The sequence below is a fragment of the Bos indicus x Bos taurus genome, chromosome 2 (assembly GCF_003369695.1).
Source record: "Bos indicus x Bos taurus breed Angus x Brahman F1 hybrid chromosome 2, Bos_hybrid_MaternalHap_v2.0, whole genome shotgun sequence".
Lineage (NCBI taxonomy): Eukaryota > Metazoa > Chordata > Mammalia > Artiodactyla > Bovidae > Bos > Bos indicus x Bos taurus.
In genome coordinates this window covers 106,221,428-106,248,820 of record NC_040077.1, presented here as the reverse complement: position 1 = coordinate 106,248,820, position 27,393 = coordinate 106,221,428, and the positions used below count along the sequence as shown (strand labels likewise).

The window sequence follows — 27,393 nt, the reverse complement described above, 5'->3', positions numbered from 1 at the left end:
AGGTCAGAACTATAGCCTTCTCCCTTCCTGTCTCCATACCCATAATTCAGCTTCTTCTCAGTGCCTGGCACATAAAGGGCTCCCAATAAACAAGAATCAGATCGAAATGAATTAAACCCCTGTGTACGCTGCAAAAGAGGCAGGGCTGAGAACACTAACAAGCTAGTTTGTAGAAGGCCCTTCTGGGCCAAGGGAACTTGTGTGTCTCTAAGTCCGTGTCTATACATGCAAAGTGAAGAATTATGGAGCCTGGTCAAAAGTCACTGTGAACACACCTTTCTGCAGGTATGGCTGTGCCAGGCATGATATTGAGAAATCAAAACACAGTCCCTGACATCTGAAACAGGAAATGCAGGCTCAAGCATGAGATTGCAGATACAGAAATGATTGAAGGCTAAATCTATCTCATGCTACACACACATTTACAAGATTGTAGCTAATCATCCAACACACATTTTATGAAATGCAGGGAGCTGGACAAAGCTGGGGATAAGCAGTGAGAGTGGGTGTTTTGGAGAATTCACACAGGGCCAGGAAACTACCTTCCCCTCTTGAACTATTCTGGAAGACGTTCAATATTCACTCCAAATCCGCTTTGGTTTCACCTCAGGTGGCATTAGTGGTAAAGAATCCACCTGCTAATGCAGGAGACTAAAGAGACATGGGTTCAATCTCTGGGTTAGCAAGATCCCTTGAAGTAGAAAATGGGAACCCACTCCGGTATTTCATGGACAGAGGAGCCTGACAAGCTACAATCCATGGGGCTGCAAACAGCTGGACACAACCTCACCACTGAGCACATACACACCTCTCCCATGAGAATCTTTTGCCCTAGCCAGATCGATGCTTCATTATTCACCCTGTCCTGCACTTTATACCCGGTAATACCTCACTGCTTGCAGACATTTGGCTTGGGGGGCACTGCTAAGATGAAGATCAGCCTGCGCTTGGCAGAGCTTTTATTTTGCTGAGATCTCCTCTCATTATCCACAGTTATTATTGAAAACCTCAGGCCCAGCTCCAGTTCCTTTGCTTTCAGCCAATATGCTTCTTAGAGGAAGTAATTTCCCTGCCCAGCCAGCCTTCTACAAATTTTGCGACTTACATACGAAATTTTTAGAGGAAATGCTATTAGCTCTTCTTATTCATATCGTCAAGCAGTATTTCTCCTGGCCTCCACTTTTTCTCACTCTATAAGCAAACTCAAGTATCTCCTTGCTTTAAAAACTTCCCTTGGGAATTCCCTAGCAGTCTAGTGGTTGGCTTCCCTGGTGGCTCAGTTGGTAAAGAAGCCGCCTGCAATGCGGGAGACCTGAGTTCGATCCCTGGGTTGGGAAGATACCCTGGAGAAGGGAAAGGCTACCCACTCCTGTATTCAGGCCTAGAGAATTCCATGGACAGTATAGTCCTTGGGGTCGCAAACAGTTGGACATGACTGAGCAACTTTCACTTTCCAGTGTTTGGGACTCTGAACTTCTACTGCACAGAGCAGGGTTCAATCCCTGGTTAAGATCCTACAAGCCATGTAGTGGAACCAAAAAAAAAACAAAATCTGGCCTTGACCTTGGGTCCATATCTAATTTATGTTCTGCCTTTATCTTAACACAACCTAGTTTCCTGAAAGGCTCTCTCCTTGTGTGTGGTATTAATAGATTGCATTTTGGTTCTCAATTCTTCATCTCTCCCTGAAAATATACATTTCACCGTGTGACTACACAGCATTCCCATGGAGGTGAAATATACTTCTCCCACACCACTGATTTTGGACTTGGTCTTGTGACTTGCTTTTGCCAATGGAATATTAGCAGACATGATACAAAAGAGGTCTTAAATATGCTGTAACGGTTAACTTAGACTCTAGCCACAACTTTCACCGTGAGAACATTCCGGGTAGTCCGATGCTGGACTAAGGAGAGTCAAAGACACATAGAGATGACCTGGACCCACTCACAGCTGGAAGTCAGCCCAGCCCAGTAGTTGTTCAGTCGCTCAGTCCTGTCCAACTCTTTGGGACCCATGGACTGCAGCACTCCAGGCTTCCCTGTTCTTCACAATCACCCAGGGTTTGCTCAAACTCAAGTCCATTGAGTCGGTGATGCCATCCAACCATCTAATCCTCTGTCACGCCCTGCTCCTCCTGCCCTCAATCTTTCCCAGCATCGGGGTCTTTTGCAATGAGTCAGCTCTTCGTATCAGGTGGCCAAAGTATTGGAGCATCAGTTTCAGCATCAGTCCTTCCAGTGAATATTCAGGGTTGATTTCCTTTAGGATGGACTGGTTTGATCTCCTTGCTGTCCAAGAAATGAAGAGTTTTCTCCAGCACCACAATTCAAAAGCATCAATTCCTTGGCACTCAGCCATCTTTATGGTCTAAGTCTCCCATCTGTACATGACTACTGGAAAAACCATAGCTTTGAGTAGATAAACTTTTGCCGGCAAAGTGATACTTTTTATCATGCTGTCTAGGTTTGTCATAGCTTTCTTTCCAAGGGGTAAGCGTCTTTCATGGCTGCAGTCACTATCAGCAGTGATTTTGGAACCCAAGAAAATAAAACCTGTCACTGTTTCCACTTTTCCCCCATTTACTTGACATGAAGTGATGCAACTGGATGTCATGATCTTAGTTTTTTGAATGGTGAGTTTTAAGCCAGCTTTTTCAGTCTCCTCTTTCTCCCTCATCAAGAGGCTCTCTAGTTCCTCTTCAATTTATGCCATTAAAGTGGTGTTATCTGCATATCTGAGGTTGTTGATATTTCTCCTGGCAATCTTGATTCCAGCTTGGGATTCATCCAGCGTGGCATTTCGCATGATGTACTCTGCACAGAAGTTAAATAAGCAGGGTGACAATATACAGCCTTAACATACTCCTTTCCCATTTGGAACGAGTCTGTTGTTCCATGTCCGGGTCTAACTGTTGCTTCTTGACCTGTATTCAGGTTTCTCAGGAGGCAGGTAAGGTGGTCTGGCATTCCTACCTCTTTCAGAATTTTCCACAGTTTGTTGTGATCCACTCTATCAAAAGCTTCATACATTGAGTATTCATACATTGGTATGAATTGTATGATTCATACAGATTGGGTATCAACTTGTACAATTTTCCAGACAACAATTCCAATATGCATCAAGGTTTTAAAAAATATACATCCTTTGACTCAATAATTCCTTTTTAGCAACCTGCAAAAGATCTGCCCCCAATGTACACAATGGTGAGGCTGTAAATAGCCAAGAAGTCAGGCAGTAAGGGAAGAGTTGAGGTTCTATGAACCTCTGTGCAGCTTTAAAATGTTTATTTTTTATTCTGTTTCGTTTAAAGATGATGTGCGTGTCATCACTTTTCTTTTATTATTATTATTTATTTATTTATGTGGCTATTCCAGGTCTTAGTTGTGGCATGCAGGGTCTTTTTTTTTTTAAGTTGTGGCATGTGGAATCTAGTTCCCTGACTAGGGATAGAAGCCCGGTCCCCTGCACTGGGAGGGTGGATTCTTAGCCACTGGACCACCAAAGAAGTCCCTAAAATGGTGCTTATAGTTAGAACCCGAGGTATGATTGATCCTGGATTGGATCCTGGGCCAGAAAAAGAACACTGGGGGACAACTGCCAAAATTTGAATAATGACTGTAGAGAGGTTTTTAGATTTGTATCAATGTTAATTTCCTGGTTTTGATTCTAACAGTGTAGTTAAAAGTAAGAAGTGGACATTTAGGGAAGCTAGGTGGCAGGTGTATGGGACCACCTTGTATTTTTTGCAAATGTTTTCTAAGCCTGAAATAATTTCAAAATAAAAAGTTTTTTTAAAAGAACAGAATACACACAAACAGAACAGAGTTCATATGTCAATAAACATCGTTTTTAAAAAACAGTACCGGTGTCGTTGATCCTGCTGCTTGATTGATACCCATTCTCCAACCCTCCCTGCTTTCCTTGTTAACCCCTGTTGAGCCTGTGAACAGCTAAGGCTCCCATGTGAGCCCCTCCTCCCGACTGGTCCAAGCCAACTGGTGCTCTCGTGGCCGTGCCAAGTGATTGGTTAGACTCAGGAATATGAGACAGTTCTTGCCATTAGATAATAATAGCAAATATTTATATAGCACAAATCATGTGCCAGGCACTATTGTAAGTGCTTTACAGAGTTTAACTGTCAGTTCTCGTGACAACCCTATGAATCAAACATGGATATAATTCCCATTAGCATAGATAAAACATGGGCACCGAAATACCAAGTCAGTCCCTCCAGGTGACACGGTGATTTGCTCCAGGCTGAGATGGGGAGGGAAATAGGCTGGAAAGTGAAGGTGTTAGTTGCTCAGTCATGTCTGACTCTTTGCGATCCCATGGACTGTAGTCCCCTAGGCTTCTCTGTCCCTGGGATTTTCCAGGCAAGAACACTGGAGTGGATTGCCATTCCTTTTCCAGGGGATCTTCCCGACCCAGGGATCGAACCCAGGTCTCCCACATTGCAGGTAGGTTCTTTATCATCTGAGCCAAATAGGCCTTTCATAGTTGTCAAAACAGAATATAATAGGGCTCTGCTCTTTTCTTTTTCTGGGATGCTATTGCCTGCCTATGATGCCTGGAACTATGGCAGCCGTTTTAGGTCTATGAGGGAGCGGCCCAAGAGGCAATTCCAACAGCTAAAGATGGCAGAGCAAAAGTGTGGATGGAACTAGCATCCTTGAAGACAGTACCGAGCCCCTGAATTAACCTGTCTGGATTAGCCCCTGAATTTCTTGTTATGTGAGATAAATATTGTTGTTACTGTCTAAGCCACTTCTAATTTTTTTTTTTTTTTTTTTTGATACTTGCAGCCAAAACACCCAAACTAGCACTATGGATAAATTTTACATTTTAATCTAAAATGGAGGGGAGGGGAAACAAGATACAAAACTGTAGAAATTTTGTGTAATTGATATGATGGCTATAAACAAAAATGCATGGAAAAATATTCAAAATGCTATAATGATGATCTTTAATTGACTGACTAATGGGGTATCACTTGTTTTCTTTTTTATACTTTAAAAATATTTTCTAAACTTCTATGATAAGAAGGAATTACTACTTTAATTAAAAAGTATTATTTTATTAAAACAAAGAAAGTAGTCCTCCTTGCTGCCTCATTTTCACTTCCCATCAATTCCTAGGTCCCTCTCCTGAGCCTCTGCCCTCATCATTCAATCCTAATTTGACTCTGACCACAGGAACCTCCAACAAATTTGTCACTGTTCTGTCCTTGTCACTTAACCTCTGAGCAGAGCCTTCAGCTTCCATGTCACGGTGTCCTCTGGGTCTTTTTGTGTGTGTGTGTGAAGAAATAAAACATATTTTATTTATCAAAAAAAAAAGGATTCTAAGATTTCCCTAGTGATCCAGTGGCTAAGACTCTGAACTCCCAGTGCAGGGGCCCAGGTTCAGAGATGCCCGATCAGGGAACTAGATCCCACATCCTGCAACTAAGAGTTTGAACGTCACAACTATAGATTCCACACGCCACAACTAAGACCAGGCGCAGCCAAATAAATAATATGATGAATAAAAAAGAATTCTAACAAGGCTCTGCTTTCCGATCGAAAACATGTGTCCCATGATGTGTGGAACCGTATTTAAGCAATGAAATAAATTTCCAGTGGTCATGACTGTGCCTTGTTCTTTTTTTAAATTGGAGTACAGTTCCTTTATCAACGTTGTGTTTGTCCTCTGGTTCCCTTCTCACACCCCCTACAGCTTCCCCTTCTGCTGTCATCCCTCACATTTACTGCTTCCCCTGACTTCAATCACTTGCTATCACTCATCATTCCCAAAGAGAAGTCTCCACTCCAGCTTCCCCCTCTAGTTCCAAACCTAAAGGCCCATCCTCTTTCTGGTCATCTCCAGGTGTGGTGGGGCAGGGCAAGGGGATGGGAAGGGCTCAGTCTCCTCTGTAAAAAGAACAGATAGTTTGCACCAAGTATTTATTAATGATTAACTACAATTACCCTCGGAGAAGGCAATGGCACCCCACTCCAGTACTTTTGCCTAGAAAATCCCATGGACGGAGGAGCCTGGTAGGCTGCAGTCCATGGGGTCGCTAGAGTCGGACACGACTGAGCGACTTCCCTTTCACTTTTCACTTTCATGCGTTGGAGAAGGAAATGGCAACCCAGTCCAGTGTTCTTGCCTGGAGAATCCCAGGGACGGGGGTGCCTGGTGGGCTGCCGTCTATGGGGTCGCACAGAGTTGGACACGACTGAAGTGACTTAGCAGCAGCAGCAGCATAATCACCCAAGTAAAGGATGTAGTGCCAAGCTTGTTGTGGGTACTCACTAAACGTTGGTTGAAGTTATTGCACCTTGTATCATTCTTGCAACATCAAGGTCTGGTCCCTGTGAGTGCTCCGTCATCACCCGAATTTGGGCCCTGAGTCCCAACACATGGTCCGTTGTGGTTACCTCCCGCCCCTGTCGACTTTACATAGGTTATCAGACATAGGCTTTGAAAGCCCAGGTCTGAATCAGATCTGCCTCCTGCTCAAAGCCAGTATCTACAGCATTACATTCACTTGACTTGGTTTAGCAATACAGTCTCAACCCAGTTTCCCAGTGTTCTGCGCTCACGCCGCTCCCTTCCATGTCCCTGGCTTTCAGGCAGCCTGCAGCAGTCATTTTCTGATACTTTTGCCCCCTTCCCCCTGCCCACCACCTGGAGAAATCCTTTAAGGCTCACCTTCTGCCCCAGCACACTGGATATGATCTAAAGCTTTCCAGGATAACTGCAACCAATTAAGGGCCAGGTTCTCTTGGTCTGGGAAGTTTTGCAGGTTCTCCCAGGAGGAGGAAGGGAGGAGGCCCTTCCTGAAGGAGAGTTCAAGCCCAGAGAGACTGAGATGCCCCCACCTTTGACTAACAGTTCCTTGAAAGTCCGACATCCTCTTTGAAGCCCCTGTGATCACCATAACTCTTTGCAGTGCCTGGTCACTACTCTTCCTCCAGACTCTGGAAAACTGCCTGCCACCTGGTAGTCAAAAAGAAATGAATAGTTTGAAATGTAAGCCTTATTGCTTTCCACTTTGAACTATGGGGAGTCCAGCTCAGGGGTGGTGGTGCGGGGTGCCACCGTGGCTTCCTTGTGGGCAGAAATGATGCCCTGTGCTTCCTGGTCTGCCCCTCATCCAGCACCTAGCACCTAGTATCACAGAGGCCTAAGTGTTTCCTTGGGTACAGGGCAAGGAAGACTAGAACCAGCAAGTTTGATTGTCCTTTAAGCCCTAGACATGTACATACAAGTCTTCACATGTATTATTTAATCACCCTAGCCGTATCCTCAATTAAGGTGAACGCCCTGGCTCAGAGAGTCTGTGGAGTACCTCATCACAGAGCTCATAAGTGACAGAGTCAGATCCGGTCCTGGTTTTATTGACCCCAGAGTCCAAGCACTTGGAGAAGGCAATGGCACCCTACTCCAGTACTCTTGCCTGGAGAATCCCATGGACGGAGGAGCCTGGTGGGCTGCAGTCCATGGGGTCACTAAAAGTCGGACACAACTGAGCGACTTCACTTTCACTTTTCACTTTCATGCATTGGAGAAGGAAATGGCAACCCACTCCAGTGTTCTTGCCTGGAGAGTCCCAGGGACGGGGGAGCCTGGTGGGCTGCCGTCTATGGGGTCACACAGAGCCGGACACAACTGAAGTGACTTAGAGAGAGAGAGAGTCCAAGCTCTATCCACTGATGCCATGTTGCCAGTTGGGGTAGGGAGTAAGGTAGGGGGTGGTTAGGTCAGATTCAGCCAGGAAACAGATGACTTCCTCAAACTGGTAACCAGAGGAGAGCTTTATGGAAGGACTACTTTACAGGCGACGGGCAGGGGACACGCGGCTCTCCAGGGCTAGGGGCAGTGGGGCTGTCACCGCCTGTAGGCCTGACAGGCGAGGTAGGGAGCAGTTATGGGACTTGGAGGGAGAGAATTGCTGGGACAGGGCCACCTGACTGCTGGTGTGAATAAGCCAGTCCTTGGTGACTCTTTGGGAGGAAGAACAAATATCCCAGCTCCACTGGCTCCTGGCCACCCCTCTCCTGTGGGGCTCTCCACTGGCCAAACCTAGCTGAGGTTGGAGGTCAAAGGGCTCCCTGCCATGTCCACCCAGGCCAGCCCTGAGCCCAGTGGGGAGGAGGGTGGATGGGTGTGGGGGGCAGATGGAAGGGAGCTAGCCAAACGAGGCCAGAGAAGACACATGGATTTCGGGCAGGTGACTGTAGGTGGGGTGTACTGACCCTTTAGAGGTGAAGGCCTACCTTTCATCTACTGACTGAGACAGCTCTGAACTGACCACTCATCCCATCCTCTGCTCAGAACCAGGGGATTTTCTTAAAATATAGCACAGATCATGTCCTTCCCCTACTCAAAACCGGTCAGTGGCTTCCCTATACAGTGAAACTCCAAATCCTTAACAAGGCCCCGGAGGTTCTGCAGACCAGGCCTTGCTCATGACCTCAGTCAGCCTCCTCTTAGGCCATGCCCAGTGCTCCCCGCTCTTCAGGCACACAGCTCTCCTGGAAGTTTCTGGAATACCCCAAGCCCTTTCAGTTCTGAGTAGCCTCCACCACCTTTACATAGCTTGTCACTTAGAGAATAGTAACAGCATGCCTGCCACTGCATACACAGACACACACTCACAACACACCCATGTCTATAAGGATGTTATCTGTAGATAAGGGAAATTAGAGTGATTTTAAGGCTTGTTTGACCTTGACTCACAGTAAGAAAGACATTTTACATGAAGACCCATACACAATACATACAGAAATAAGACTGAATCAAAGTTCCACAAAACAATAACAATGCCTATATTCTCATTTTTTTCTAGTCCTTTTTTTTTAATGTTGGCATTATCCATTTAATTGATGTTACTAATGGGTCACTACCCGAAGTATGAAAAACGCTGCATTATAACCATCTTGCACCTAGAAAAACGTTGTTGGGGCGGGCCGGCTTTCCTTGCCAATGATAGTCAGATCCTGCCCCCTAGTGGTCGCGTTTGGAAACTGTTCGTGTCTTAGAGGAATACAAGGTGGGGAATACATTATTTTCCAGTAATAAGTACTGAGTGCCGGCCATGCATCTGAAGCCTTGGGGTCTGAGAAGAATCACAGCATAGACCTCGACCCAAAGAATATTCTCCCAACTGATGACCACGTCGTAATTGCTCTAGGTCTGTGCTGTCCAATGTGGCCACCAGCTACATTTGGCTACTAAATATTTCAATACGGCTAGCAATGGCACTCCACTCCAGTACTCTTGCCTGGAAAATCCCATGGACAGAGGAGCCGGTGGGCTGCAGTCCATTGGGTCGCACAGAGTCGGACACGACTGAAGGGACTCAGCAGCAGCAGCAGCAGCAGCAGTGCAACTAACAAATTTACTATTAATTTAATTGTATTTTAAATGTTTTCAGTTATTGGAAAACACTCAAATATGTTTGGAACAAACTTGATATGTGAATTCACTTTTTCAACTGTACATTTTATAAAAACTAAAGATTCCATATTTTTGATGAAAATTTCAAATCCAGATATGCTGTAAGTGTACACGGCATACTGGACATCAGAGACTTAGCATGAGGGAATTCCGTGGTGATCCAGTGGTTGGGACCCTGTGTTTCCACTACAGGGGAAGTGACATAGGAAGTAAGATACTTCGTGCTTTGCACAGACCACCCCCCCCACACACACAAAAATCAAAGACTTAGCATGGAAAAAATTCCCATTAATAATTTTTATACTGATTAAGTGTTGAAATAATATTTTTAGATATGCTGGGTTAAACAAATATATTACTAAAATTAAATGAATCTGTTTCTTTTTACTTTTTATTTTTTGGCCACACTGCACAGTATATGGGATCTCAGGTCCCTAACCAGGGATTGAACCTGAGCCCCATGTATCCCTATACTGGAAGCTTGGACTCTTAATCACTGGACTGCCTGGGAAATCCCTCCTTTCACTTTTTAAATGTGCGTAATGAAAAATTTTGAATTACTCATGTGGCTCACACTGTATTTCTGTTGGACAGCACTCACAAAGCTAAGCTCCTTCTCATGTCCCTTCCTCCAGCCCCTCCTGTGCATTTTGCATCCCTAATGGAGAAAGGATGGAGGAAGTTGCAAGAATCCTCATTCAGACTGGGCTTTGGATAGGTGGAGGAATTAGGAATTAAATGGTGGACCTATTAAGGTTGAGAGGCCCATGACCTCACCACTAAGAGTGTGGGCCTCCCACCCACAGCCCAGCACAACATGGAACACATTAGAAATGTGGACTCTCAGGCCCCAACCCCCTACTAAAGCAGAATCTGCATTTTAACAAGATCTCCACATGATTTATGGGCTTCTGAGGTCAAAGCTATGGTTTTACCGGTAGTCATGTATGGACGTGAGAGTTGAACCATAAAGAAAGCTGAGCATCGAAGAATTGATACTTTTGAACTATGGTGTTGGGGAAGACTCTTAAGAGTCCCTTGGACTGCAAGGAGATCAAACCAGTCAACCCTAAAGGAAATTAACCCTCATTGGAATGATTGATGCTGAAGCTCCAATACTTTGGCCACTAGATGCAAAGAGCCAACTCATTGAAAAAGACCCTGATGCTGGGAAAGATTGAAGGCAGGAGAAGGGGACGGCAGATGATGATATGGTTGGATGGCATCGCTGACTCAATGGACATTAGCTTGAGCAAGTTCCTGGAGATGATGAAGAATAAGGAAGCCTGGTGTGCTACAGTCCATGGAGTCCCAGAGTCGGACATGACTAAGTGATTGAACAACAGCAACAACAGGTAGTGCTAGGGGTAAAGAATCCCCCTGCTAATGCAGGAGACATAAGAGATATGGGTTCAGTTCCTGGGTCGGGAAGATACCCTGGAGACGGGAATGGCAAACCACTCCAGTATTCTTGCCTGGAGAATTCCCACGGACAGAGGAGCCTGGCAGGCTACAGTCCATGGGGTCATGAAGTCAGACACAACTGAAGCGACTTAGCACGCACACAACACATGTTTTGTTTGCACCAAAAATTTGAGAAGCAGTCACCTATTCGATAGCCAAGTGGAGATACAGAGGGCAGTTCTCTTTCTCTCTCTGTTTTTTTTTTTTTTTTTTTTTTGCTCAATGACAAAGGAAGCGTTGCAGTGAAAAGGAAAAAAGAAGAGGAATGAGGCTCTTTTCTTTCCCTTTCCTGATAACAAAGAATATAAAGAGAACAGTGAGCAGGCCTGAACATTCCTAGTCTTTTTTACTTTAACTGCTCCTAACTCTGCATGTCTGTATCTATCTTTGCTTTTCTGCCCCTAACTCTGCAGGAGCTACATTTCACACCTATTTTCCTTTGACTCTATGCTAAATACATCCTGCATCTGGTGTTTACCCCTTCAACATCCTTCTCCTTGTAGTTACAAATCAGAAAGAAGGCTAAAGAATTCAATTACTACGGTCTTTGAAACAATGCAAGAGGAAGAAATTAAGGTCCTAACTCCTTTGTTCCTCATCACTGACTCCTGACAGAGAGCCTTCATGTTACATAAGCCCCTAGGAATCAACCCTGAATATTCCTTCATTGGAAGGACTGATGCTGAAGCTTCAATACTTTGGCCACCTGATGCAAAGAGCTGACTCACTGGAAAAAGATTCTGATGCTGAGAAAGATTGGAGGCAAGAGAAGAAGCAGACGAGACAGAGGATGAGATAGTTGGATGGCATCACCGACTCAATGGACATGAGTTCGAGCAAACTCCAGGAAATAATGAAGGACAGGGAAGCCTGGCGTGCTGCAGTCCATGGGGTCATAAAAAGTCAGACACAACTTAGTGACAGAACAACAGCTCTATCTGGCACCAACGCTGGCTGATAATTGGATTTGCCTTCAGGCATTCATTACTATATTCCCTAAAGATTCTGATTCAGAGCCAAGGGAATCTATATATTATATTCATAAGCTCCTCAGGGGATTCTGATAGTCAGGAGAGACTGAAAAACATTTTGCCCTGGCTAACCACTGTGGTGCCCCAGGTGGATGTCAGGCTGATTCTGTGGCTCTTCCTCACATAGCAACATTTCCTTGTAGGAAGAAGAAGCTCTAATCTAACCTGATGTAAGAAATAAAAGTTCAGTTCGGTTCAGTCGCTCAGTCGTGTCCGACTCTCCTTGCAGTCCAAGGGACTCTCAAGAGTCTTCTCCAACACCACAGTTCAAAAGCATCAATTCTCCGGCGCTCAGCTTTCTTCACAGTCCAACTCTCACATCCATACATGACCACTAGAAAAACCATAGCCTTGACTAGACAGACCTTTGTTGGCAAAGTAATATCTCTGCTTTTCAATATGCTATCCAGGTTGGTCATAACTTTTCTTCCAAGGAGTAAGCGTCTTTTAATTTGATGGCTGCAATCACCATCTGCAGTAATTTTGGAGCCCCCCAAAATAGTCTGACAATGTTTCCACTGTTTCCCCATCTATTTCCCATGAAGTGATGGGACAAGATGCCATGATCTTAGTTTTCTGAATGTTGAGATTTAAGCCAACTTTTTCACTCTCTTCTTTCACTTTCATCAAGAGGCTTTTTAGTTCCTCTTCACTTTTTGCCATAGGGTGGTGTTATCTGCATATCTGAGGTTATCGATATTTCTCCCGGCAATCTTGATTCCAGTTTGTGCTTCTTCCAGTCCAGTGTTTCTCATGATGTATTCTGCATAGAAGTTAAATAAGCAGGGTGACCATATACAGCCTTGATGTAGTCCTTTTCCTATTTGGAACCAGTCTGTTGTTCCATGGCCTGTTCTAACTGTTGCCTCCTGATCTGCATATAGGTTTCTCAAGAGGCAGGTCAGGTGGTCTGGTATTCCCATCTCTTTCAGAATTTTCTACAGTTTATTGTGGTCCACACAGTCAAAGGCTTTGGCCTAGTCAATAAAGCAGAAATGATGTTTTTCTGGAACTCTCTTGCTTTTTCGATGATCCAGCAGATGTTGGCAATTTGATCTCTGGTTCCTCTGCCTTTTCTAAAACCAGCTTGAACATCAGGAAGTTCACGGTTCACATATTGCTGAAGCCTGGCTTGGAGAATTTTGAGCATTACTTTACTAGCATGTGAGATGAGTGCAATTGTGCGGTAGTTTGAGCATTCTTTGGCATTGCCTTTCTTTGGGATTGGAATGAAAACTGACCTTTTCCAGTCCTGTGGCCATGGCTGAGTGTTCCAAATTTGCTGGCATATTGAGTGCAGCACTTTCACAGCATCATCTTCCAGGATTTGAAAGAGCTCAAGTGGAATTCTATCACCTCCACTAGCTTTGTTTGTAGTGATGCTTTCTAAGGCCCACTTGACTTCACATTCCAGGATGTCTGGCTCTAGGTGAGTGAGCACACCATCATGATTATCTGGGTCATGAAGCTCTTTTTTGTACAGTTCTTCTGTGTATTCTTGCCACCTCTTCTTAATATCTTCTGCTCCTGTTAGGTCCATACCATTTCTGCCCTTTATTGAGCCCATCTTTGCATGAAATGTTCCCTTGGTATCTCTAATTTTCTTGAAGAGATCTCTAGTCTTTCCCATTCTGTTGTTTTCCTCTATTTCTTTGCATTGATCACTGAAGTGAAGTCGCTCAGTCATGTCCGACTCTTTGCGACCCCATGGACTGTACCCTACTACGCTCCTCCGTCCATGGGATTTTCCAGGCAAGAGTACTGGAGTGGGTTGCCTGCTGAGGAAGGCTTAAAAGTTACAGTGGTCCATTTTCAAGAACAGCCAGCTTTGATGATGTAATAGCGGATAGCTGTAAGGATTACAAATGCGTCCTTGGTGGCTCAGTCGATAAAGAATCTGCCTGCAATGCTCGAGACTCAGGTTCAGTCCTTGGGTCAGGAAGATCCCCTGTAGAAGGGCATGGCAACCCACTCCAGTATTCTTGCCTGGAGACTTCCATGGACAGAGGAGCCTGGTGGGCTACATTCCATGGTGTCACAAAGAATGGGACACAGCTGAGTGACTAACAGCTTCACTTTCATAAGGGTTATAAAACTGGAAAGTCCAGACAAACAAATGGAGGGTGGATGCTTAGGATTTTCACACGGGTTCATGCTATTGGTAAATTCAAAACATCAGAACAGGAATAGGTCCGCAGGAAAGGAGGAAAGATGATGTCAGGGAAGGGCCAGCCCATAAAGAGGGTGGGAACAAACCTTGTTCACCCCACAGTAGTCAGTCAGTGAGGAACGAGGGGAGGGACCTGCGTGTTAAGGACACATGTAACAGCTCTGGGTGTGCCGGCCCACCAGACATCTGCAAGACTGTCATTAAAGCCTAGCTTCCCGCTGCAACTTGTGTTTCCAAGTCCATCTTTGAGTTTGGGCTGGTGAGCATGTTTCTCACACCTGATTCCAGTTCTCTTTCATCTAAGAATTGTTCAGTGGCTCAGTCATGTCTGACTCTTGGAGACTCATCTAGTAGAGTTACTAACAACATCACAATGTGTAAGTCATAGGAGGTAGGAAAGAGCAGTAGGATTAGACCCATTAAACCCATTATAGGAAAAGAGCTGGGCCCAGGTCTCACAGCCCCTCAGTGGCAAAGCTGGGATACACCCTTGCTCCTGGGATGTTGAATCTGCCATTCTTTCTACTCCCTATTTCTTCTTCTTTAATTGGAGTATAATCACTTTACAGTGTTGTGTTTCTGCTGCACCACAAAGTGAATCAACTGTATGTATACATGTATACACACATCCCCTCCTTCTTGAGCCTCCCTCCCTCCACCCACCCCTCTAGGTCATCACAGACCACCCAGCTGAGCTCCTGTGCTACACAGCAGCTTCCAACTAGCTATCTATTCCTATTTCTTTATGAAGGTGCTAAGTACTGTGAAAGTGCTGTACTCAATGTGCCATCAAATTTGGAAAACTCAGAAGTGGCCACAGGAATGAAAAAGGTCAGTTTTCATTCCAATCCCAAAGAAAGGCAATGCCAAAGAATGTTCAAATTATAGTACAATTTCGCTCATTTCACATGCTAGCAAGATGATGCTTAAAATCCATCAAGCTAGGCTTCAGCAGTATGTGAACTGAAAACTTCCAAATGTACAAGCTGGATTTAGAAAAGACAGAGGAATCAGAGATCAAATTGCCAACATATGCTGGATCATAGAAAAGGCAACGGAATTCCAAAAAAACATCTCATCTACTTCTGCTTCACTGACTATGCTAAAGACTTTGACTGTGTGGATCACAATAAATGTGGAATATTCTTAAAGAGATAGGAATACCAGACCACATTACCTGCCTGCTAGGAAACCTGTATGCAGGTCAAGAAGCAATAGTTAGAACTGGACATGGAACAACAGACTGGTTCAAAACTAGGGAAGGAGTATGTCAAGGCTGTATATTATCACCCTGCTTATTTAACTTATATGCAGAGTACATCATATAAAGTGCTAGGCTTAATGACTCATAAGCTGGAATCAAGATTGCTGGGAGAAATATCAACAACCTCAGATATGCAGATGATACCACTTTAATGGCATAAAGTGAAGAGGAACTAAAGAACCTCTTGGTGAAGGTTAAAGAGGAGAGTGAAAAAATTGGCTTAAAACTCAACATTCAAAAAACTAAGATCATGGCATCTGGTCCCATCACTTCAGGGCAAATAGATGGGCAAAAAGTGGAAATAGTGACTTTATTTTCTTAGTTTCCAAAATCACTTCAGACGATGACTGCAGCCATGAAATTAAAAGAAGCTTGCTCCTTGGAAGAAAAGCTATGACAAACCAAGACATATCAAAAAGCAGAGACATCACTTTGCCAATAAACATCCATATAGTCAAAGCTATGGTTTTTCTGGTAGTCATGTTCGAATGTGAGAGTTACACCATGAAGAAGAAATGGATGCTTTTGAACTGTGGTGTTGGAGAAGACTTTTGAGAGTCCCTGGGACAGCAGGGAGATCAAACCAGTGAATCCTAAAGGGAATCAACCCTGAATATTCATTGGAAGTGAAACAGGAAGGAGGGGGCAGGGCACAACTTTTAAAAGAATGACATAGCCCAAGGATACAGCATAAACCAATTAGAATCAAATCCGTCAGGAGTTTCCTGATGGTCCAGTGGCTATGCGTCTGTGCTCCTAGCTCCCAGTGAAGGGGGCCTGGGTTCGATCCCTGCTCTGGGAACTAGATCCCACATGCCACAACTGAGAGTTCACATGCCACAGCAAAGATGAAGAATCCCACGTGCTGCAACTAAAGCTCAGCACGGCCAAATAAATAAATATTAAAAAAATAAAAGAATAAAATGGGTCCAAGATGGCAGACAAGTCAACTTACACTAGATCTTGATCCTTAGCAAGCTAAATGAGGCACCATGACAGCTCCAAGGCACCATCGAAAGACCAGAAAGTGGGTAGGGGCCCAATTCTTGGAAATCTCCACACCTTCCCAAAAACAGTTGGAATAATCTTCCCATTTATTGGCCTATGAAATTACCCAGCCCATATAAACTAACCAGGCCACATTTCGGGGCCCCCACACTCGCCCTCTGCAATGGCTCACACTCTGGAGTGTCCTTCTCTCTGAGTCTGAATAAATCCACTTCTTACCTATCACTTTGTCTCTCACTGAATTCTTTCTGTGATGAGACATTAAGAACCTGACCTTCATTAGGTTCTGAAAGCAGGTACTGTGGGTTTTGGCCGGGTTAGAGCCCAGCCATGTAGGTTCAAGTCCCAGTCTGAAGTAAACGATTTCAGCAGGACTGATGCTAAAGCTGAAGCTCCAATACTTTTGAAGGAGGAAACAGAACAGGCTCTATCTTGAAAGCAGGACTCCATCTTGGGCCGGACTGTGGACTTTGAGCTGTATGCCCAGTATCTATGGTATCTATGTATCTGTGGTAACGACATACCAACTGGAAAACCAGGCCTCCGGAAGGAAGAGCCCCAGGGCTCTCCACAGTCTAAAAGAATACCCTACTATCTGTGTAACTGAATAGAATCATACATTCTATTATGCTTACTGGGGTATGACCACAGGCGTATTGATAATTGTCCACTGTTAACTACCCAGGCTTAAGGAATATGATCACGGGTTAACTTTGATTGTATCTTGATCACGTGTTAACTTTGATTGTATCTTTCTTTTTCCTTTGTTCAGACTAGTTTCAGGGAACCTTACACACTTAGGGTATATAAGGTTTTCACAAAAACTAGTTGGGGTCCTTGGCTAAGAGGAGACTGCCTTGTACCCACTGGTGTAATAAACTGCACTCCACCATCTGCATTGCCCTTCTGAGTGAGTTTGTTTCCCGGAATGCGTGGCTACAACACTTTGACCACCTGATACGAAGAGCTGACTCATTGGAAAAGACCCTGATGCTGGGAAAGATTGAGGGCAGGTGGAGAAGGGGGTGACAGAGGATGAGATGGTTGGATGGCATCACCAACTCAATGGACTTGAGTTTGAGCAAACTCAGGAAGATGGTGAAGGACAGGGAAGCCTGGAGTGCTGCAGTCCATGGGGTCGCAAAGAGTTGGACAGGACTGAGCGACTGAACAACTACTGGGCTGGGCTGACTTCCAGCTGTGAGTGGGTCCAGGTCGCCTCTATGTGTCTTTGACTCTCCTTAGCCTAGCAACTGACTACCCGGAATGTTTGCATAGTGAAAGTTGTGGCTAGAGTCCAAGTTAACCATTATAGCACATTTAAGACCTCTTTTGTATCATGTCTGCTAACATTCCATTGGTAAAAGTGAGTCACAAGACCAAGTCCAAAATCAGTGGTGTGGGAGAAATATATTTTACCTCCATGGAAATGGTGAATAGGCATATTTTGTCAGACACAACTTAATGAGTGAACAACAAAAAACATATGGAACCTGGCGATCCTCCCACCCCAGTGCAGTCTTAACCACTGGGCCACCGGGGAATTCCCCCTCAGGAGTCTTTCCTGAAATATCCCCTCACTCCCTCCCCATGCTCCTTTCTCTGGGATTCCATGGATGCAAGTGAGCACTCCTCTATCCCAGCACTGGTAAAATTGGCAAGACTGCAATTATTTGGTCTTTTACTAGTGTTGAGGTGAAGAAGCCAACTCTGACTCCATGTTGAAACTATTTCTTTGACTTGCTTTTTTGTTGCTTTTGTTATTACAATCATACATAATGGCCTGCCTCAGAAGACCCTGCCCTTCTGCCTGATTGTAAACTAAAGGGCCTTTGTTCAACTCTTAGAGAGATAATCTGACCCTGCCCACCTGTGAATAGCTGCAACAAAAGAAGAGATTAACACCCCCCTTCCAAAGACTGGCCATTCCCCTAGTAGATGTTTTGCAAGACTGAAGACCCTTTCACAGTCTAAGAGAGATAGTGTTACAGAGTCCAAGCTCCCTCTGCTCGCTGCACAACAGGCCAATGAATCCGAGAGATGAAGTGTTGAGGCAGGGAATACGACTTTATTTGGAAAACCCACTGACAGAGAAGACGCCAGACTAGTTAGTTGGTGATGGACAGGGAAGCCTGGCGTGCTGCAGTCTATGGAGTTGCAAAGAGTTGGACACGAATGAGTTGCACACAAACTGAAGACCCTTTCACTTTATTTCCCTGCTGCCTCTCCCTCTCTTTTCTGCCTTTGGATTTTAGTTCCTCATTGCTTCTTTCTCTCTGATTCTACAAAAGAAACTGGCATCCAGACTTCGACAAGATGGTTACTCTCAGACAGTAGAGGCTTAATTAATAATCTGCTAAGGGTCTTAGAGATAAAGGCCTTTTATCTCTTTTATCCAGGCATAAGATAGGGTCCAGAGGAGAAGACATCACTTATTGAGTACCTAGTGTGAATGGTCACCCTGGGCCTGGTTCTGCAGATGTTCTTTTAGAACTACAGTTGTAAAGAAAAAAATGATGCCTGCCATTCTGGTACTACAGGATCGAGGCACTGGTCTCTGCAGTCGCCCACCAACAGTACCTGAGGCGGGGATGAAGGGAAAAAAATAACCACAATGATGCATTCTCTGCTTTGGATACAAGAGTTCCTAGATAGTTAAGATACCTATCTAAGGAAGAATTTTAATGACCCCAGATTCTTGCATTGTCCCTTTAAGCACTAAAGTCATTAACTTGACATATCTGTTCTTTGTAATTAACAGTTATCTTTTTCTGCTTAAACACAGGGTTTTTTTTCCTCCAGCCCCCCCCCCCCCCACACACACACAAAGATTCTGAATATTCTGGCTCCTCCCTTATCTCTCTGGAAGCAGTTCCTCAGAGCTATCTGAGAGGCTAAGGTCCTCAGTAAGGTACCCTAAATAAAACTTAACTCACAACTTTAAGGTGTGTTTTTTCTTTCAGTTCACATAATCTTGATTTTGTTGCAGGAAGGTGGACCTCTTCCAGGGCCTGAAACTGGGCTCTTGTCTAACACTAGGAAATGAATTGTCAGAGGAGACACATGTGCTGACAAAGCAAGAGATTTTACTGGGAAAGAGAACCCGGGTGGAGAGCAGTAGGGTAAGGGAACCCAGGAGAACTGCTCTGCCGCGTGGCTTGCAGTCTCGGGTTTTATGGTGATGGGCTTAGTTTCCGGGTGGTGTTTGGCCAATCATTCTAATTCATAGTCTTTACTGGTGGCGCACGCATTGCTCAGCCAAGATGGATACCAGAGAGGATTCTGGGAGGTGGTCGGACAGGTGGTGTCTCCTTTTGACCTTTCCCGAACTCTTCTGGTTGGTGGAGGCTTATTAGTTCCCTGTTCCTTACCAAGACCTCCTGTCATAAAACAACTCATGCAAATGGTTACCTGGCCAAGGTGGGCGGTTTCAATCAGCGTGCTTCTCCTAACAATTTCAGGATCAGAAAATAGGCTCAGGAGGGACTTCCCTGATGGTCTGTGCGTGCCTGCATGCTCAGTCGCTCAGCTGTGTTCGACTCTTTGTGATCCCATAGACTGTAGCCTGTTAAGTTCCTCTGTCCATGGGATTTTCCAGGCAAGAATACTGGAGTGGGACTTCCCTGGTGGCAGAGTGGGTAAGAATCTGCCTGCCAGTGTAGGGAACATGGGTTTGATCATTGGATTGGGAAGATTCCACATGCCCCAGAGGAACTAAGTTCCTTTAGTTCCTGTGCAGAGAGCCTGTGCTCTGCAACAAGAGAAGCCACCACAGTGAGAAGTCTATGCACTGCAACAAAAAGTAGTCCCCACTCACACTCGCTGCAACTAGAGAAAGCACAGGCACAGCAACACAGACCCAGTGCAGCCAAAAAAATAATAATAAAATAAATAAAAAATACTGGAGTGGGTTACCATTTCCTACTCCAGGGGCTCTTCCTGACCCAGGGATCAAACCAGAGTCTCTGGAGTCTCCTGCACTGGCAAGCAGACTCGTCACTACTGTACCACTTGGGAAGCCTGGTGGTCCAGTGGTTAGGAATCCACCTGCCAAAGCAGGGTACATGGGTTCCATTCCTGTTACAGAAAGATCCCTCCATATGCTTCCAGGCAACTAAGCCTGTGCACAGTATCTATTGAGCTGTACGCCCTACAGCCTGTGCTTCACAAAAGAAGCTACTGCAATAGAGAAGGCCCTTGTAGCAACAGAGACCCAGCACAGCCAAAGATAAATAAATGGGCTTAGGAGTGTCAACTACAAATTGGCACTTGCCAAGAGAATTTGCTGAGCTTCCCAGGTGGTTCAGTGGTAAAGAATCTGCCTGTCAAGCTGGAGACACAGGTTCGATCCCTGGGTTTGGAAGGTCCCCTGGAGAAGGGCATTGTGACCCACTCCAGTATTCTTGCCTGGACAATCCCATGGACAGAGGACCCTGGTGGGCTACAGTCCATGGGTCTCAAAAACAACTAACAACGAAAGAGTTGTTTAACAACTAAACAACAAAGAGAATTTGCCAGCGACTGAACAACAAGGGCATTTGCCACCTGCCTTTGCAGAGACTGAACACTGTGACGCTGCAGCGGTAGCTTCAACACTCGCTGAGGGAGTTCAGGGTGGAGAGTGAAGCACTGTGTGCTCCAGGGAATCTGATGAAATAGGCCTTTAAATAGTTAAACATTTTCAGGAACTGATTTAATGATCCTAATCCTCACATCTCCTCATATCTAGAAAATCACTAAATCCCTTCATAGTGACATCAGCTCCTCAGGACTAGCAGAAAACCTTTTGTAAAGTAAGCGCTTGACTGCATGGCACTCCCCCTTCACCAGCCTTATGTATTGACCTTCCCCCACTGCCTCTTTGAGCTTCCCTGGTGGCTCAGAAGGTAAAAAATCTGCCTGCAATGCAAGAGACCTGGGTTTGATCCCTAGGTTGGGAAGAGCCCTGGAGGACGGCATGGCAATCCACTCCAGTATCCTTGCCTGAAGAATCCCATGGACAGAGGAGCCTGGTGAGCTACAGTCCATGTTGCAAAGAGGTGGACATGACTGAGTGACTAAGCACAGCACTGCCTCTTTGGAGCAGTCTATCTGAGCTATCTGAGGTGCTCTCTTCCAGGCAGCAGTCCTCATTTTGCCCCAAATAAAACTTAACTGACCACTCTCACCTTGTGCATCTGTTTTAGTCAACAGGAGAAAGAACCTTCAGTAAGGCTTGTGTGGGGCTTGTCTGTGTGCAGCCCCACTGTCCACTTTTTCGGGGGGCAAATGTGATTGCTAGATGTAAAATGAACCCCTTTGTTTCAGAAAGTGACGGGTGCTTTCTGGCAAAAGGGGCCAAGTGCAGAGAGCATGAAACAATGTCAGGAGACCAAGCCAAATGCTGCAGGGTTTTGTAGCTCATGAGGACTCTGTGATCCAGGGGAAAACTGATACTGACCAAAACTGTCCTTTCCCCATTGCATTCTTGTTCCCATGCTCATGCTTTGGGAGAGGACTTCCTCATGACTTCAGTAGTTGCAGTTCCCGGGCTCTAGAGCACAGGCTCAGTGGTCACGATGCATGGAGTTAATTGCTCTGAGGCATGTGGAAGCTTCCTGGACCAGGGATTGAACCAGTGTCTCCTGCAGTGGCAGGTGGATGGATTCTTTACCACTGAGCCATCAGGGAAGCCCTATCCTTATGTTTAGGGCTTCCCCTGTGGCTCAGATGGTAAAGGATCTGCCCATAATGTGGGAGACCTGGGTTTGATCCCTGGGTCAGGAAGATTCCCTGGAGAAGGGAATGGCTACCCACTCCAATATTCTTACCTGGTGAATCCCATGAACAGAGCAGTCCATGGGGTGGCAAAGAGTTGGACAAGACTGAGCGACTAACACTTTCACTTTCCTCAAGTGAGTTCTTTGACCTCACATGGAACTTACACTGAAGGTGGCTGGGGAGTTAGCCCTCCATAATGTCTACCAGTCCTAAGTAACCTTCTATCTAAGTTATATACAAATAAACACACATACTGTGTGTGTGTGCAGGGGGTGACTTTAAAAACATCTTTGAAAAAAACCAAAAAACATCTTTTTTTGTTTACCAAGTGCTAACTTTGTTTATTATCCCTTCTAGTAGTAAAAACACTGCTTTCACTAATGCTTAGTATGCAGACGAGCTTCCAGATAAGTCCTTGGGCTCTTGTTTCCTAAGCCTAGCTCTGTGAAAGAGGGAGACTGGCCCTGAAGATCACAAAGTGCATCCTGTTGGGTTTGGAATCAGTAGGTGCTCAGGTTGTCCTGGCTGTCTAACTGCATTCATTTCTGTGTTTTGTCAAGTCATCTCACCCCCATTCAGAAAGGAACTGTGTCAACAGGCTGTGAATGTCATTCAGTGGCAGTGTCAACCTGAAGCTACTAGCTTGAGATAAGCACCTTAAATACAGTCATTCTACCAGCAGTCTTGGCCTAAAGAAAAAAAAAAAGGGACAAAAACATGGACTTTGGAACTATGAAATCTCTGGTAATGCTACAAAACTTCCCAGAATCTATTTCCTTGTCTCTTTCCTTGTCTCTAAAATGGAAGACTAGCACATTCTACCATTAGTGGCTGCAAGGGTTCAGACTACTGGTGGAAAGCCTCAAACCCAATGTTGTGCGTTGACTTAGTTATCTATAGGATCTCTGACTCTAAAACACCTACTTTGCTGGTTGAAGTAACTTCAGGCACGAAATGTCTTATTCTCAGGAAATTCTAAGTTCCTTCTATCGCTATATTCTTTGTAAAGAATCTGCCTGCAATATGGGAGACCTAGGTTCCATCCCTGGTTCAGGAAGACCCCTGAAGAAGGGAATGGCTACCCACTCCAGTATTCTTGCCTGGAGAATTCCATGGACAGAGAAGCCTGGTGGTTACAGTCTATGGGGTGGAAAAGAGTCGGACACGACTGAGCTACTAACACTTTCACTTTCTTTCTACACTGGCAAATTTTAAACTGGAAAAGTACATCTGGCTTAAAAGCATATAATTGTCAAAGATGAAGACACAAAAAGAGACACGACCGAGCGACTAACTCTTTCTACATTTGCAAATTTTAAGTTTTAAACTGGAAAAGTACATCTGGCAAAAACACATATAATTGTCAAAGATGTTCATCATTGATTTTTCTCTAATAATGAGAAAAATGGGAAACAGCATTTTTAAAATGTCCTTTAAAGTAGGAAACTGATGCAAGTTCAGTTCAGTCGCTCAGTCATGTCCGACTCTTTGTGACCCCATAAATCGCTGCACACCAGGCCTCCCTGTCCATCACCAACTTCTGGAGTTCACTCAGACTCATGTCCATCGAGTCAGTGATGCCATCCAGCCATCTCATCCTCTGTTGTCCCTTTCTCCTCCTGCCCCCACTCCCTCCCAGCATCAGAGTCTTTTCCAATGAGTCAACTCTTCGCATGAGGTGGCCAAAGTACTGGAGTTTCAGCTTTAGCATCATTCCTTCCAAAGAACACCCAGGACTGATCTCCTTCAGAATGGACTGGTTGGATCTCCTTGCAGTCCAAGGGACTCTCAAGAGTCTTCTCCAACACCACAGTTCAAAAGCATCACTTCTTTGGTGCTCAGCTTTCTTCACAGTCCAACTCTCACATCCATACATGACCACTGGAAAAACCATAACCTTGACTAGATGGACTTTTGTTGGCAAAGTAATATCTCTGCTTTTCAATATGCTATCCAGGTTGGTCATAACTTTTCTTCCAAGGAGTAAGCGTCTTTTAATTTCATGGCTGCAGTCACCATCTGCAGTGATTTTGGAGCCCCCAAAAATGAAGTCTGACACTGTTTCCACTGTTTCCCCATCTATTTCCCATGAAGTGATGGGACAGATGCCATGATCTTCGTTTTTGAATGTTGAGTTTTAAGCCAACTTTGTCACTCTCCTCTTTCACGTTCATCAAGAGGCTTTTTAGTTCTTCACTTTCTGCCATAAGGGTGGTGTCATCTGCATATCTGAGGTTATTGATATTTCTCCCGGCAATCTTGATTACAGCTTGTGCTTTTTCCAGTCCAGCGTTTCTCATGATGTACTCTGCATAGAAGTTAAATAAGCAGGGTGACAATATACAGCCTTGACATACTCCTTTTCCTATTTGGAACCAGTCTGTTGTTCCATGGCCTGTTCTAACTGTTGCTTCCTGACCTGCATACAAATTTCTCAAGAGGCAGGTCAGGTGGTCTGGTATTCCCATCTCTTTCAGAATTTTCTACAGTTTATTGTGGTCCACACAGTCAAAGGCTTTGGCATAGTCAATAAAGCAGAAATGATGTTTTTCTGGAACTCTCTTGCTTTTTCGATGATCCAGTGGATGTTGGCAATTTGGTCTCTGGTTCCTCTGCCTTTTCTAAAACCAGCTTGAACATCAGGAAGTTCACGGTTCACATATTGCTGAAGCCTGGCTTGGAGAATTTTGAGCATTACTTTACTAGCATGTGAGATGAGTGCAATTGTGCGGTAGTTTGAGCATTCTTTGGCATTGCCTTTCTTGGAATGAAAACTGACCTTTTCCAGTCCTGTGGCCACTGCTGAGTTTTCCAAATTTGCTGGCATATTGAGTGCAGCACTTTCACAGCATCATCTTTCAGGATTTGAAAGAGCTCAACTGGAATTCTATCACCTCCACTAGCTTTGTTTGTAGTGATGCTTTCTAAGGCCCACTTGACTTCACATTCCAGGAGGTCTGGCTCGAGGTCGGTGATCACACCATCGTGATTATCTGGGTCGTGAAGCTCTTTTTTGTACAGTTCTTCTGTGTATTCTTGCCACCTCTTCTTAATATCTTCTGCTCCTGTTAGGTCCATACCATTTCTGCCCTTTATTGAGCCCATCTTTGCATGAAATGTTCCCTTGGTATCTCTGATTTTCTTGAAGAGATCTCTAGTCTTTCCCATTCTGTTGTTTTCCTCTATTTCTTTGCATTGATCGCTGAGGAAGGCTTTCTTATCTCTTCTTGTTCTTTTTTTTTTTTTTTTCTTGCTCTTCTTTGGAACTCTGCATTCAGATGCTTATATCTTTCCTTTTCTCCTTTGCTTTTCGCTTCCCTTCTTTTCACAGCTATTTGTAAGGCCTCCCCAGACAGCCATTTTGCTTTTTTGCTTTTCATTTCCATGGGGATGGTCTTGATCCCTGTCTCCTGTACAATGTCACGAACCTCCGTCCATAGTTAATCAGGCACTCTATCTATCAGATCTAGTCCCTTAAATCTATTTCTCATTTCCACTGTATAATCATAAGGGATTTGATTTAGGTCATACCTGAATGGTCTAGTGGTTTTCCCTACGTTCTTCAATTTCAGTCTGAATTTGGCAATGAGTTCATGATCGGAGCCACAGTCAGCTCCTGGTCTTGTTTTTGCTGACTGTATAGAGCTTCTCCATCTCTGGCTGCAAAGAATATAATCAATCTGATTTTGCTGTTGACCATCTGCTGATGTCCATGTGTAGCATCTTCTCTTGTGTTGTTGGAAGAGGGTGTTTTCTATGACCAGTGCATTTTCTTGGCAAAACTCTATTAGTCTTTGCCCTGCTTCATTCCGTACTCCAAGGCCAAATTTGCCTGTTACTCCAGGTGTTTCTTGACTTCCTACTTCTGCATTCCAGTCCCCTATAATGAAAAGGACATCTTTTGGGGGCGTTAGTTCTAAAAAGGTCTTGTGCCTTCCCTGGTGGCTCAGAGGTTAAAGCGTCTGCCTGCAATGCGGGAGACCTGGGTTCGATCCCTGGGTTGGGAAGATCCCCTGGAGAAAGAAATGGCAACCCACTCCAGTATTCTTGCCTGGAGAATCCCATGGACGGAGGAGCCTGGCGGGCTACAGTCCATGGGGCCGCAAAGGGTCGGACACTACTGAGCAACTTCATTTTCACTTTCACTTTCTAAAAGGTCTTGTAGGTCTTCACAGAACCGTTCAACTTCAGCTTCTTCAGCGTTACTGGTCGGGGCATAGACTTGGATTACTGTGATATTGAATGGTTTGCCTTGGAAACGAACAGAGATCATTCTGATCATTCACCGCGCTGGCGGCTGCGACCTGCCCACTTACTGTGGCCGAGAGGAGCTACCCCACATCTGAGGTCAGGGGCAGAAGCCGGGAGGACCCCATGCCCGAGAGGAGGCGGCCAAGAGGAGTTACCCCACGTCCGAGGTCAGGGGCAGCGGCCGAGAGTGCCAGGCTACTACGGCGCAGGAACTGCCTAGAGGAGCTACCCCATGTCTCAGGTCAGGGGCAGCGGCCAGGAGGAGCAACCCCACCTCCAAGGAGCCGGGCCTAGAGGAAGTATTCCACGTTCAAGGTCAGAAGGGGCAGCAGTGGGGAGATACCCCTTGTCCAAGGTAAGGAACAGCAGCTGCACTTTGCTGGAGCAGCCATGAAGAGATACCCCACGTGCAAGGTAAGAGAAACCCAAGTAAGAAGGCAGGTGTTGCAAGAGGGCGTCAGAGGGCAGACAGACTGAAACCATAATCACAGAAAACTAGTCAATCTAATCACACTAGGACCACAGACTTGTCTAACTCAATGAAACTAAGCCATGCCCGTGGGGCCACTCAAGACAGGCAGGTCATGGTGGAGAGGTCTGACAGAATGTGGTCCACTGGAGAAGGGAATGGCAAACCACTTCAGTATTCTTGCCTTGAGAACCCCATGAACAAACAGTATGAAAAGGCAAAATAATAGGATACTGAAAGAGGAACTCCCCAGGTCGGTAGGTGCCCAATATGCTACTGGAGATCAGTGGAGAAATATCTCCAGAAAGAATGAAGGGATGGAGCCAAAGCAAAAACAATACCCAGTTGTGGGCGTGACTGGTGATAGAAGCAAGGTCCGATGCTGTAAAGAGCAATATTGCATAGGAACCTGGAATGTCAGGTCCGTGAATCAAGGCAAATTGGAAGTGGTCAAACAAGAGATGGCAAGAGTGAATGTCGACATTCTAGGAATCAGCGAACTCAAATGGACTGGAATGGGTGAATT

At 45.1% G+C, this 27,393-nt stretch overlaps 1 protein-coding gene across 1 annotated transcript in view; it reads right to left on the bottom strand.

The window, feature by feature from the left end:
• PNKD (PNKD, MBL domain containing) overlaps nucleotides 1-27,393 on the bottom strand; it is a 73,084-nt gene that overhangs the window by 24,335 nt on the left and 21,356 nt on the right. The window lies entirely within an intron of this gene.